This window comes from Orcinus orca, chromosome 3 (genome assembly GCF_937001465.1).
Source record: "Orcinus orca chromosome 3, mOrcOrc1.1, whole genome shotgun sequence".
In the NCBI taxonomy this organism is placed as follows: Eukaryota; Metazoa; Chordata; class Mammalia; order Artiodactyla; family Delphinidae; genus Orcinus; species Orcinus orca.
The window spans coordinates 36,467,638-36,481,378 of NC_064561.1; positions in this window are offsets into that span (position 1 = coordinate 36,467,638).

A 13,741-nucleotide genomic window follows, 5' to 3' on the forward strand; every position below is an offset into this window, starting at 1 on the left:
ACCTGCACCCATAGACAGACAGAAATCATCCTTCTCTGTGTTCTCACAGCACTTAGCACAGATTGCCAAAACTTTCACTTTCTGAGCCCTTCCCTAAACCTTGTACGTGAAGAGGATTACAACTTCACCAAAGATGTTTTGTTGTGTTTCTCTTCCACAGTGTGTAGGAAAGTGTTGTCCCATTTTTTTAGGTAAATGATTTTGGTCTTGAAGAATCTAGAGCAAAGGAGGATGGGAGAAGGATGGGAGGTCTTTGGACCAAGTTCAGGAGGGAATGCTTATCTCTGCACTTAGAGATTAAAAGGATATATTCACAAATTTTCTAGGCACTTACGAATCAGGCCATCTATAATGGCCTCCAGAACATGTCAGTTGTAAATCATGCTGCAAAACGGCAACAGTCATTAAAGACTAAATCATATGGGTTATGACTCCATAACCACAGATCCACGGCTTCATGGACATGCAACACAACTATTTCACTTGTCGCAATACATTGAAATAATCTATTTCAATTTATCCTGGAGCAATATTTTGATAGACAATATCTACTAGAGATGTCTTTCCCTATCAACTATCCTCCCTGCCCACGCTGCCCCTCTTTTTACATAGCTAGTCACATTAAAATAGATCAGAGTGATGAATCAAAGGCACAGAAAAAAGAAGTAAAAAAACAACAAAAACCCTCAAAACAAAAATCAACCTCTTGAAACTTTCTGGAGAGAATTTAACCTTGAAAACAAAAGATTTAGTTTTGGGGTTTTGTTTTGTTTTTTTGCAGTACGTGGGCCTCTCACTGTTGTGGCCTCTCCCGTTGCGGAGCACAGGCCCCGGACGCGCAGGCTCAGCGGCCATGGCTCACGGGCCCAGCCGCTCCACGCGGCATGTGGGATCTTCCCAGACTGGAGCACGAACCCGTGTCCCCTGCATTGGCAGGCGGACTCTCAACCACTGCGCCACCAGGGAAGCCCCAAAAGATTTAGTTTTTATGAGCTTGCTAATTTTGAAATCAAAAGGGTAAGCTTTGAAAGGAGTTTATACTATAAAAAATATATTTGAAAGAAAATATAGACAATCAAATCTGCTCTCACCCTTAAAGCCTAGGAATCACACTCAATAAGGTTAGAGGGTTTTGTGGGACTCTATAAAAAGGTAACACACAGTGTGAAGGGACAGGTAATGACTGATTGCCCCAGGAGCCAATGGGTATCTGTGGCACACCCACAGACTCATCGTGAGCACCATCTAATGCCTATATGCAGGTTATAGTCCATTCAGAGCTGCTAGCCCAGGTTAACACATTCAGCAGAAAGGATGTGCAGTCTGCCATTCTCTGTCCAAATTATTCCTTGTAAACAAGGTCCTTCCTTTAGTCAATAGTGCAGAATGCTAAAAACATCAATGCAAACAAAGAAGCAGGCAAAAAAAATAGTTATGAAAAACAAGGAGCAGAACTCTAGATACTTAGAACAGGTGGTAGTTTGAGAGTAGAAACGCTCAGAGTGTACACATATGTTGGACTATACGGGATTGCCTGAAATCTTTTCCTATATTAGTGGTTCTCAACCAGGATGACTTTGTCCTTTCCTTCTGGAGACACTAGACCATGTCTAGATATATTATGGGTTGGCACACCTTTGCAATGGGGATGTACTATTGGCACCTAGTGGGGAGACGCCACAGCAATGCTGCTAAATATTCTACAATGCACAGAACAGCCTTTCTACAAGAATCAGTTATTCAATTATTTGGTCAAAGATGTCAATAGTGCTGAGGTTAAGAAACCATGCCCTAGAGCATGACTTGTAGTAAAACCAAAGTTTGTTATGCTCACCCTGTGTTAGACTATAACCTACTGGAGGGTGCCTAAGAAATCTTACCTTTGTCTAGATATTAAGGATAAGTGGAAGAGAAGAATATTCTATGTAAGTGGGAGAGAAAACTCCCAAGATGTTTTCTTTAAATTCTTAATAATAAAAACCACCATCATACTGTTTTCTTTTTATCAAAATATAAAATACCTATGAAGAGGTATCCCTATATATTACAGTAAAATTATTTTTTCTGTGTAACAATTGATACCAAGACTTAATGGCTGAAAACAATAAAGATGTATTTTCTCACAGTTTCTGTGAGTCAGGAATCTGGGAGTAGTTTAGCTGTGCTCCTCAGACTTAAGGTCTCTCATGAGGTTGCAAAGAAGCTGTCAGACAGGTCTGCAAACTTAACTGGGGCTAAAGGATCCATTTCCAAAGTCATTCACATGATTTCCAGGCTTTAGTTTCTTACCGGATATTGAACTGACAGCCTCAGTTCCTAGTCATACAAAATGAGTCTGTCTGTACTTAGCTCACAACATGGAAGTTGGCTTTCTCAGCAGAAGTGAGCCAAGGAGCAGAGAGGGAGGGGAAAAAAGGAAAGGTGGGGGTGGGGGGGAAGAGAGAGAGAGAGAGAGAAAACACAAGATAGAAACCACAGTCTTCTATAACCTAATATCAGAAGGGACATTATATCACTTCTGCACTGTGCTATTCATTAGAAGAGAAGAATTTCAGCTCACACTCAATGGGAGAAATACCCAAGGGTAAAAAGAACAGAAGGTAGAGATCACTGGGGAAACAGCACACCCCCTTTTATTGATTAGGATGCTGAAGATTAAATGAGGTTCAGTGATTTCATATCACTATGAAAGGTGGATCTGGTAGTTGAACCCAGGACTCCCAGGACTATAAGTAGATCTTTCTCTTTAAAAATAATTTATTGAAATCATTTGAGTATATTTATGAGGTCATACATTTTATTACTTTAAATTTTTAACAATACTGTGATATATTTTCTACCTCCCTCCTTTAGTTAAGTTTAAATTCTGCCAAATAAAAAAATCATATTGATATCTGTCTCATGGAGTTTTGGGAAGAAATAAATTAAAACCACACATAAAGTTTGTAGCATAGATCACCAGACTGGCATGTTGTATATGCCTGACCAGTATTACCTGGTAGCTATTATAGGGCAAATTAACCACCTTATTTTTATTATATGTGAATCATACATTTTTCTAAGTCCTAAAAAATAAAGTATGCAAAGTCTGCTCTAGAAACTAAAGCATAGTATGGTAAAGCAAAATTCCCATGGCAAAATAGCTAGTAGGGGGGAAAATTGAGATTCAAACTCAGATCTGTCCAACTTCAAATTAATTGCTCATTTCAGTATGAAACTACATCTCATATATAGACCGACTTCTAAACTTCTCTATTATTAGCAGTAACTCCTAATCTAGCTATAATTGTAAATTCTTTAAGTAATTGCTTAATATGGCAAGAAAAAATACTAGTTATATAATACTTTATTATTTTCATGTCTGTTATAGGCAAAATAACAGATTTGTTCAGGTTAATAAGTATTTATTAAGTACCTAATATGTCTTAGGTTCTGCACTAGTTTAGAAAGTAAGTGAAAATTAAGATAAAATTTACAAATTTCCTAAATCTCCCAAATTTAAAAAGTCTGATGAATTCAAATATTGGTAGTTACAGCAAAAAATGGTAACCCGTTGCTGGGATTATAAATTAGCAAATTAACTTTGGACAGTAATTGTGTGTTATCTACTATAATGGAAAATATTGAATATCTGATTCTACTTTAGGTTCATAAACCAGATATTCATTTGCACATGTGGAAGGAGACATATGGAAAGATATTTACTGCAATATTATTTGCAGCAGAAAAAAAGGTAACACCCTAAAGTTCAGTAAGAAGGTGAATGGTAATTATGGTATATCTATGCTCTGGAATTGTATAAAGTTGTTACAGAGATGAGGGAGATTCATATCTATTTTTCCAGAAAGAATTATAAGACACTGTGGAGAGAAAAATGTCTCAGAAAAAGCGTGCTAATATTCAAACACACAGAGAAATTTATTTGTATTTCCCCCATTTTGCTAAAGAGGAAGCTATCTGCATAGAGAGAATAAAAAGCTTTCCAAGGCTCATGAAGATCCTTGAATACAAACCTAGAATCTATCTGGTACCTACAGACCATACTATAGACCATACTCTTGCCAGGAGATAGTCTTTTCCATTCACCTGATAAGGCTGCTTGGAACCCAAGAGTCTCCAATTTCTGGAGGGACCAGGCAGAGAGAAAAGAAAAAGCTTTCAATTCTACCCACAAGTATAGTTTACCAAATTGCTGTAAGTCCTAATTAACTTGCGAGGAAGGGCTTCCCTATATCTGGAAAACACAGATCAAAACCAGTAATATTCCAGACAAAAACCATAAAAATTACAACCATATTCACCCATTCACTAGGTAACCAATCCTTCTGTTAACTTTTTATGAAGCCATCAAGTTTTCCCATAGGATTCTTTAATTTCTTACCCAGTTCAGTGGTATGATCTGAAATTTAACACAGACCTGTACTTATCAAAAGGCCCTTCCTATGAATCTTTTTAAAGATGAAGCACTTTCACGAAAGCATCAGAGTGCAACAACAGTCTATAAATGACAAAAGAACTAAAAAGGCAGTTAAACACCTGATTACAATGTAATCGATAAAGCAACTTGGTTACAATAACTAGAATTCTGACTGATTATAATCAGAACCCTTAAAAACTTTAATATCTGGTAAAAACCAAGAAGCAAGTAACTGTGAATGTTTGTCATATCAGCATTTCCTGAGCGGAAATCTTATGCTTTAGTCTTTCTCTCCTAAGAAGGCAAAGGTAGGCAAACAGACCCACGCAGCAATTAACGTTAGAAGATTTTATCCTATTTGAAATGACCCGGATAGTCAATGAATTCTCTTCATTTAACTTACTTTCACGTAACCAAAATCTAGAGAGGCTACTTTAGATAGACATTCCCAAAACATAATTATTCCTATAGAGTTTACCTACAAGCTCTTACCTCATTTACATTTACTTATAGTTTTATCATATCAAGTTACTTTCCTTGCTGACAAATTTGCAACAGACATAATAAGGTCTTATTTGACTTTTAGTAAACCTAGGTACAACAGAAGTATCATATTTAATACTGATGACTCTAAATTAATCAGACCAACAAGCTTATGTACCTTCAATACCAGCTATCAATTCAGTACTGCTATTTCCCAGATCACATGAACCTGAAATTCATTTGGGACAGAGCCCACACGATCATTTACATCTCAAAGTCACAAGAAGAAGAGAAATACCAATTCCTTCTAGAAAGTTAACTTCCTCTAAGGGCATATGCAAAAAAAACCCAATTTTGTAATGTCAAAAGAGCCCCATCTTGGACAGTTTCAGGGATTTTTTTTTTTTCAGTTTTAAATAGCCAATTCAGTTTCAACAGCTAACAGTAATAGACAATAATACAAATCATTCACTCACATTCACATGCCTCACTTTCAGAGGAACCAGAAGCAGCATTCAAGCAAAGCTTCGCCTCGCTGTCAGCTCTGCCTCTGTGGCCTTAATGCAAAAAGCAACAGGCAGCCCACAGCTGCGGCCACTTCTTTCTTCCCCTACTGGAAAGACGGCCAATATCTCCCCAACAGCCATAGGGGCGTCTGTGAGTTCTGCCTACTCCCTTGGCGGACCCTGTCCATCAAGGACAGCCACCACAGGGCCCACAGTAGTGGACAGCCACCCAGGGTTTCCTCCGCAATTTGGGGGATCACCCCTGGAACTTTCAGAACATTCATGGACGGCCCCCCTGGGGTTACCACCTGGAACTTTCAGGCCCCACAACTTTCCATCCCTGCCCATACCGGTCCTTACATCTCGGCGCTTACGGGAGTCTCCTCGGCCTCCTGGCCTGCGCCGCCAATTGCTGGGCTGCACCCCGCAGGCCTACAAGGCCTGTACTTGCCCAGCTTCAAGACCCAGGAAAGAGCCCGGAGTCAGCAACAGAGACATCAGTGGTTTAATGGAAGGGGGAGCTTACCTGTCCGAAGCAAGGTCCTGGAGCGACACCCCAGTGTGTGCAGCAGACGCAGGCAGGATGTGGCCGCAGTCTTCACTCCTGGGAGGAGGGGAGGTTACCAGTTATAGGGGGAATTGATGTCAGGTGGGCTCATCCGTTACCCGGGAAACTAGCAGAGGGGCACGCCCCTCACCACCACTTTGATAAGCTATCAGGTGAAGATGTTCTGATTGGAAGGTTAGGGCAATCACCAGCTGGGGCAGGGGCGAGTATGTAGGGAGGTCAGTCATGTGAGTAGGGTGCAGGTGAAGCAGGCACTGGCTGAGCAGGGGATGTACCGAGAGCAAGAGAACATCCATCTTGGGTGACCTGTTTATATAATACTCCTGGACCAGGAAGAATTAGTTACTAGACACGAAGAGAACCACAGAGATTGTCACATATATACCTGAGGGACTGTGAAGGTAGTAAGAGGGACTCCCCTTGGCTTTTCCTCTTCCCCGCCACTACTGCCCCTTTCTACTTTAACAGAGCAGCTGTAAATTGTTGTGGGTTTTCATGTGAGAGTTTGATGGGAAAAATTTTTTAAGTGTTTTATGGAAACACCCATGTGAATCCAAATACCTAAAATTAAAAATAAGGAAACTGGGCTTCCCTGGTGGCGCAGTGGTTGAGAGTCCGCCTGCCGATGCGGGGGACACAGGTTCGTGCCCCGGTCCGGGAAGATCCCACATGCCGCGGAGCAGCTGGGCCCGTGAGCCATGGCCGCTGAGCCTGCGCCACCGGAGCCTGTGCTCCGCAACGGGAGAGGCCACAACAGTGAGAGGCCCGCGTACCGCAAAAAATAAAAAATAAAAAAAATAAGGAAACTGAAACCCAGAGAGGCAACCTAGGTTGCCCAGAGTCAGAAAGCAAAGAACCGTAAATCAGAGCTCCGTCCTCCAAGTCCAGAGTGCCTTCTAGGTCACCACGCTGCCTCTATGTATTCTTAGATCTTAACCTGGGTGCCTCTGAACTATGAGAAAAAGTTCCTACTGGAAAAGGCCGCATGCAGGAAATTATCTTAGGGAGGCACCAAAGACCAAACAAATGGCAGTTGGGCCAAAAGAGGGAAACTAAAGCTGCAGATGGATAAGAAAGCGTGAGGAGAATTGCTTCAAAGCATTTTTGCTTTCAACATACGTTTTCAGAGGTTCTGCTTTTCTCCTGGAGCTGGAATAAATTTTCAAAGGGGACTAATTGCACTTTCTTAGGGGAAAAAAAGAGTAATTGCTTCGCAGTTTAATTGAATGAGGATAGATTAGTTTCCGCCGATGGTTTGTCTCCTTTTAGTAGTGGAGACTCGCTGAAAAAGAACAGCGGATGAGCAGAGGAAACCAGCTCTTAGGGCCCAGACTGATGGGCACCCAGAATATAAACACTGGTCTCATTTTCTCTGTTGAAATGCTGGGGCATATTTGTCTTCTTTCATTCACCCTTCATCATTAGTTCCTGTAGCCTTCACAAGTCACCAAATAGCTCCTAACCCGGAAATACTTTTTCATGATGTTGTATGAAAATATTGGACTAGAAAACAGGACACCTGCCTTAAATAAGCTGAGGAAAATCCCTTTTAACCCCACAGTGTCTCCTTTTTGCCATCTATAATGATAACTAAAGAAAATGAATTCATTCCAAGAATATTTGTTGATTAGTATTTAGGGAGTAACAAATCTCTCACGCTGCATATTTCCTTCCATATGAAAGGAGATCACTTCATGTACCTATTGGCTTCTCTCTGCCTCTGTACATACTGATCTTCTGGGAAGACAGTGGCCTTATCTGGTCAGCTCCTTCCTTTTTTCATTGTAAGCTAGGAATCTGATCTGATTTTCCAGGGGTATATTTTTTTGCATCAGGCCAGTCTGGTATTGCCTGAGATACAGAAGGAGAGTCAACTAATTCTCCAGTTAATTGACCCATGTGGTTCTCATCCTAGCTTACAGCCAGTAATGTAGATAATGCTTTCACCCTCATCTACCACTCTGGTTCCTTCTCTCTCTCTGTTTTCCTGGAACACATATGGAAAAGATGTGGCCTCTCAGAGAATGTGACACCTTCAATGTGTCAGCTACTCAGCTAGACCTGGGTTGCACTGGTGACATGGACAGAGAAAGACTCTTCAAATGGAACTTGCAGTCTAGTGGAAGAGACATAACATAAAAAGGAATAAACACATCTCTAAGATAATCATTTTATAATAATCTTATGAGACAGAGTAATTACCTGAGGGGGGTTACTTCAATTGGGTAGTAGTTACTTTGATGTATGAACTGGGTCTGAATAGAGAGAAATAGACAGGTGTGTGAAAATTTGGGAAAAGAACATTTCAGGCAATAGGAAGAGCAAGTGAAGAAGATCTTAGCATGTGCAAGGAACAGGAAAAAAATGCTAATATAACTGGAGAAAGTGACAGATGGGGAAAATGTAGGGATATTAGAACAAAGTGATAGGTAGAAACGTATCTGTTCAAGTTAAAGTAATGCAAGAAACACTATTGGATAAAATATCACAGGCATGCTACTTTTTTTTTTAGGTGAGTGTAGGGAATAGATATTCAGATCTTAAAGTGAAGTTTGAAAGTTTAGAAGAACAAGGAGTTTGATTACTGAAAGATTTAAATGGATATTTTCTTTGTTTTTGTTGTTTTACTTATTTTTTTCATGCCCAACCCTCATTCTCCATTCTCCATTTTCATTTTCAGATCTTCCTATGAACAAGCACAGAAATGAGGCTGTCTGTGACAATTTTGTTATCTCACTCTGTAACACGCACACACAGACATACAGAAACACACACACACAGTCTGAGAGAGAAAAAAGAACCTATTGGAAGTTTTCAAGAGATAAGTGACTGACAGCTGGAAGTTACAACATCTGGGTTGTTTTAAGTCTATCTCTGCCCTTAATTGTGGATTGACACAAGCCCCCTTGATCTGTTTCTTCATTTAGTAACAGAAGAATCTCGACAATTCCTTTCTCTCAGCTACCCAAAGGACTTAAATCCTTTCACTTCTATCTCTGAAACATTTTTTAAATTATCTCTCTCTTTCATCCCCATGTTAACTAGACAGAATCATTCTGATCTTCCTCTTATTTTTTTCTATACCCTTTGCCTCTTCTTCAACTTTCACAATTTATAGAAGTTGAATAATAATGCAACAAAGAAAGCAGAGGGCAAAGAGAAACGAAGAAAAGCAAGATTAAAGTACGCAGCTCATTTATCTAACGAATAGCACAAAGCTCCTTTGAATATATTCATTCTAGTAACAGCAGGTTGAGAAAGGTGGAGTAAACACACTTAATTCTGCAGTGTTGACATTGAGTAGGAGCCAGGGCATTGAGCTATTTAAAAAAGCAGGCCGTACATGGATGGCATAAGAAATATTTTGTGTGGCCCACACAGTTGTTTTTTTTAATAGATTAGATGCTCAGATTTAAATTAGAGGAAATTTCACACAACATTCAAATATTCAGCCTCTCTTTAATATTTGGAAGGTCTGGCATATATGGCCTACATTTTTGTACCACAGCAATTATCTGACACTAGTAGAAGCTGTTCCCTCTGGAGAAGATATGAATACTTGTGACTTTGTTCATCTCTACCTTGCTTACTTCATGAATTTATATTGCCTGCCTCGCTTCTATAGGCAGTGGAATTTATGTCTCATGACTTAAGCCAAGGGAATGCAGGCTGATGTCCCTAAAATAGCAAGGGACTTAGATTAGGCAGACATGGCTCTGTGTACTTGGTCTTTACTTGTCCTGTGGTCACGTACAAATCCCAGATCAGCTTCAGTTTCCTCATTTGCAATATGAAAATGATAATATTTACCTCACAAGGCTGATATGCAAATGAAGTGTTTCAAATTATTTGAAAGCACAGTGAAAAACAATTTAGAGCTTTCTCATCAAATAGTTATTGCTGAAGAAGATTCGACAGGAATTGTAGGAGCAGTGCCGTAGTAAGAACTAGCGTAAGAACAGCAGTGTATGGGCATCTATTTTGGAATGTTCCAGGCATCCATACAATCTTCTATTAATAGCATGTTGATTTTTTAAACATCTTTATTGGAGTATAATTGCTTTACAATGGTGTGTTAGTTTCTGCTGTATAACAAAGTGAATCAGCTATACGTATACATATGTCCCCATAACCCCTCCCTCTTGTGTCTCCCTCCCATCCTCCCTATCCCACCCCTCTAGGTGGTCACAAAGCACTGAGCTGATCTCCCTGTGCTATGCAGCTGCTTCCCACTAGCTATCTGTTTTACATTTGGTAGTGTATGTATGTCCATGCCACTCTCTCACTTCGTCCCAGCCTAACCTTCCCCCTTCCTTGTTCCTTGTGTCCTCAAGTCCATTCTCTACATCTGTGTCTTTATTCCTGTCCTGCTCCTAGATTCATTAGAACCTTTTTTCTTTTTTTAGATTCCATATGTATGTGTTAGAATACGGTATTTGTTTTTCTCTTTCTGACTTACTTCACTCTGTATGACAGTCTCTAGGTCCATCCACCTCACTACAAATAACTCAATTTCATTTATTTTATGGCTGAGTAATATTCCATTGTATATATGTGCCACATCTTCTTTATCCATTCCTCTGTCGATGGACACTTAGGTTGCTTCCATGTCCTGGCTATTGTACATAGAGCTGCAATGAACACTGTGGTACACAGCATGTTGATTTTTTTTTCCACTGGAGAACCAACCCTTCCATAATAACAATCCATTTGATTTGGTTCTGGTGGTATTGAATTCACCTCTGGCTTTAGGAGTAGTTGTGTGACTCAGACAGGACTAATTTAAAGCATTGCAACTGTCTCCCTCTGTCCTCCCTCATACATGGATAGTGATTAGTTCAGGTGTGGGCATTAGCCAAGCCAGAACTAGTGATATAGTTGGGCTAGTCATGGGCTTTTACTGAGATAATTAAAGGAGTATTTTTCTCATGACTTTGGACTGTCAGGAGCCACCTAGTGGACAGAGTTTGAAAGAAAGCATATCTAACAGTCAAGGAAAACTGGCTGAAAAAAAAATGGATAGATAAGCAAAAAGAGAAAAAAGACTTCATGATATTGTTTGAAGAAGGATTAAGTTGTTTCTGAATCTAGCCCTTCACTTTCCAGTAAAATTCTTCCCCCCAATGCCTGCTTGGTTTGATGAATATATTCAAAATTTGTTTCTGCTAATTGTAACTAACACACTGTTATTAATCTTTATTGATATCTATTTATCAATCAACTACCTATCGCCTCCAGAAATAGTCATTTCAACATCATTGTTTTTTTGTTGTTTTTTTTTTAAGAAGATGTTGGAGGTAGGAGTTTATTAATTTATTTATTTATTTTTGCTGTGTTAGGTCTTCGTTTCTGTGCAAGGGCTTTCTCTAGTTGTGGCAAGCGGGAGCCACTCCTCATTGCGGTGTGCGGGCCTCTCACTATCGCGGCCTCTCTTGTTGCAGAGCACAGGCTCCAGACACGCAGGCTCAGTAGTTGTGGCTCACGGGCCTAGTTGCTCCGTGGCATGTGGGATCCTCCCAGACCAGGGCTCGAACCTGTGTCCCCTGCATTAGCAGGCAGATTCTCAACCACTGCACCACTAGGGAAGCCCAACATCATTGTTTATTAAATGGGATCACTTGGAAAGAACCCACATTTCATTTATTTCTCAATGTTTTGTATCCCCTTTTTCCCAAGTTAAGAAATAGGAATTTTCACTTTAGTATTCAATTTCATTTTAGACAAGATCGGGCGCATTCAGGGTGGTATGGCCATAGACTGGGATGAAGTGAGAGAGTAGCATTGACATATATACACTACCAAATGTAAAATGGATGGCTAGTGGGAAGCTGCTGCATAGCCCATGGAGATCAGCTCAATGCTTTGTGATGACCTAGAAGGGTGGGATAGGGAGGGCAGGAGGAAGACTCAAGAGAGAGGGAATATGGGGATATATGTATGCATATAGCTGATTCACTTTGTTGTACAACAGAAACTAACACAACATTGTAAAGAAATTATACTCCAATAAAGATAGTTTTAAAAAGCTGAAAAAAATTTAATTTTAGCATTTATCTAAACTATTGGGGGAGGGAGGGAGCAAATAATAGATATTAAATAGTCTAGGTCCTTCTAGGAACTTTCAGTGTCTTTGATTCAGAGAACAACATATAAGGTCAAGAATCTTTGAGGACACAGTCTTCGCCACCTCAATGTCAGTGAATTGCATTACCAGTCAGCCCAGTTTTTGAACAGCTGGGAAAATTTCAATATGAGCTCTACATTTGATGGTATGGAATTATTACTACTATGAGATATAGTAACAGTATGTTCATTAATAGACAAGAATCTTAATTCTTAGGTGGTGCACGTTGGAATATTTAAAGATGAAGTGTCATAAAGTGTGCAAATTCTTTAATTTTTAAAAAAATATATAGATATGCACTGATAATAGTATCTTTTGTTTTGGGAAATTACTTCTCCATCATGGTCAATTCTTATGTTCAGTTTTCCAGATCCAGAAGCGCTAGACTCCGACCTGACTGTATATCCTCATCCCCTTGTCCACAGTGATCGGTTCAGGATGGGCCTGAGACTAGAGATCAGTGAGACACATTCTCTGGACTTTGGCTTGCTAAACTTTGAGTCTATGAGTCAGGAGATGTCAACAACAATTTCACCAGTTTATAGTGAGGGCCTCTATGAAAATGAAGCCAACACAGAAAAAAATAATAAAGAAATAGAAACTGATGACTGATAAAACTATTTGATTCCTTGGATCCAGCCATGCCCAGTATCTGCCTTGAATCTTTCATTTATACAAGCCAATAAATTCATGTTTTTATTTCATCTAATTTGAGTTGTATATTTCCATTTGTAGGTGGAGTACTTCCTACCAATAGACTACAACATCAACACTTTATATAGCCTTTAGTTTTATAGTCCATTATATTATTCATGAATGACTCACACCAATTAGTCTTCTCTAATTCATCCCCAAATGCAAGTTCTTTAACAGCAGAGGCGATCCATGCCTTATACCCCTAAAATATCTCCCATTGGACCTTTATATATTATTATATAGTAGATACTAAATATATGATGGCTGCTAATACTTATTTGTTGATTGATGAGGAATAATTGTGAATGGTTGCTCTTTCTTAAACACATTTGATCATGAACTAGTGACACAAGAGGAGAAAGCTGCCCCCAGGTTGTGGGGCAGGGGGAGTTAAATACTTTCTATCTTCACCAGTATTATTCAGAAGTCCAATTTGGCTTATTTTATATTTTTTTGTAGTCAAGAAGCACTGACATTCATAATAATTGCCTAAGAATAATAGTGATACTGATAATACCTAGTTAATGTTAACTGAATACTTTCTATATGCCGGATACTTTGCAGGCTACTTCAAGTGTATCATCATCTAATTTTATCATATAACAACCCTAGGAGGTATTTAACTTAGTATTGTTCTCGTTTTACAGAAGAGGAACTTGGAGATGCTCATGATTAAAGGTTTTTCCTAGTGTCTCATAATGGTGGTGCTAGGACTCAAACCCACATAGATTCCAAAGACTGTGCTTTGAAGTAAGTCCATAAATATTTTCACAAGAGAACAGGAGTTAAATCACCAAATATTTACATTTTATCAGGTAAGGAAGATGTACCTTTAAGTCAAATCATTCCAAATGCTCTTTCCTTTCTGACAAAAATCTAACCAGCACTTTTTGCATAGTCTAGTAATGGAGGAATACTTGAACCCATTTTTTATCTGTACAGATTTA